This window comes from Penaeus monodon, chromosome 33, assembly GCF_015228065.2.
Source record: "Penaeus monodon isolate SGIC_2016 chromosome 33, NSTDA_Pmon_1, whole genome shotgun sequence".
Classification (NCBI taxonomy): Eukaryota; Metazoa; Arthropoda; class Malacostraca; order Decapoda; family Penaeidae; genus Penaeus; species Penaeus monodon.
In genome coordinates this window covers 5,865,184-5,866,311 of record NC_051418.1, presented here as the reverse complement: position 1 = coordinate 5,866,311, position 1,128 = coordinate 5,865,184, and the positions used below count along the sequence as shown (strand labels likewise).

Genomic DNA, 1,128 nt, shown 5'->3' with positions numbered 1-1,128 from the left:
ACATTTTGCTGATGTGGAAGGACAATGCAAATTACTGTAAAAAAAAATCGTGATTTATAATTTATTCACTAAATGAAGCCGAATGAAATAACACAAAAATGCTTGAAAATTATCTGCAACTCTGGGAAATGTTGCAATGACCCATACTTTCGATGAATGCTTATACATATGCATTTAATATCACTTTATCAGAACGCTCCCGTTTGCTACATAGCTTCAGTCTTTACAACACTAACACAAAACGTACCAGTCTGTGTAATAGCACTGTTATCCAAACTGAGGTATACGTTCCCCTGTGATACCCAACATTGCCCAAAAATATGCTAACAGAGGCTATCACAAAACTAAAATAAACATAGGAGCACGATTTTAAACACTCTAAGAACACACACACACACAATAAATAAATAAAAATAATAGAGAGCATAGTGATCGTCGCATGCACCTCTGTATTCCTTCAGTGCTAAATTTCAACCGCATGATTTAAGGAATGCTGATTATCATATGTACACATGAATTCAAGTTTACAAACTGTAAACAGTATATATATTTTCTTTCGATCTTCAAATTCTTGTAGTTTTTATGGTTGAAATCAAGGTTTTTAATAGCTTACTTATACAAATCTTAGTTGTAAAAAAAACATATATATACGTTCGTTGTCTTCCAGTTTTGTTGACATAAACAGCTGATCCAAGACGAAGCAGGTGAGACGCGCAGACAGATATTTTTTTGGGGGGGGATAAATAAGGAAATCATTATCGGCAAATGCTTAAACTGGATATGTGATATTGTTTTAAAGATTTGCTATTCGCACATCGGGCACATGTTTCTTTTCTAGATTTAAAAATGTGAAGACAGGTGACGAAGAATCTGAACATTATGATAGGCGATTTTTTTCAGTGATAAATGTTAAATATCAAACGCAAACAACGACAAGTGAACATTCAATGGTTAACTTCTGCAGCACAAGCTACAAATGTAACTAATCATTTAGGTTTTAATTCTTCATTTTGTTTTATTGTTTTGTGAAGAAGATTGGATTTATTTCTCATCTCGTATTTTGACCGTTTCTTTTTCAATATTCGTATAAAATGCTTACTAACTTCAGACTTAGTGATCTGTAATTAC

General features: G+C 32.7%; 1 protein-coding gene across 1 annotated transcript in view; it reads left to right on the top strand.

Annotated features, from left to right (window-relative positions):
* Positions 1 to 666: 666 nt before the first annotated feature.
* The window catches only part of LOC119593961 (zinc finger protein 570-like), a 6,155-nt gene continuing 5,693 nt past the window's right edge, over positions 667 to 1,128 (top strand). The window contains exon 1 of the mRNA XM_037942981.1: positions 667 to 704. The gene's annotated coding sequence lies outside the window, so the exon portion shown is untranslated. The remainder of the gene's footprint in view (positions 705 to 1,128) is intronic.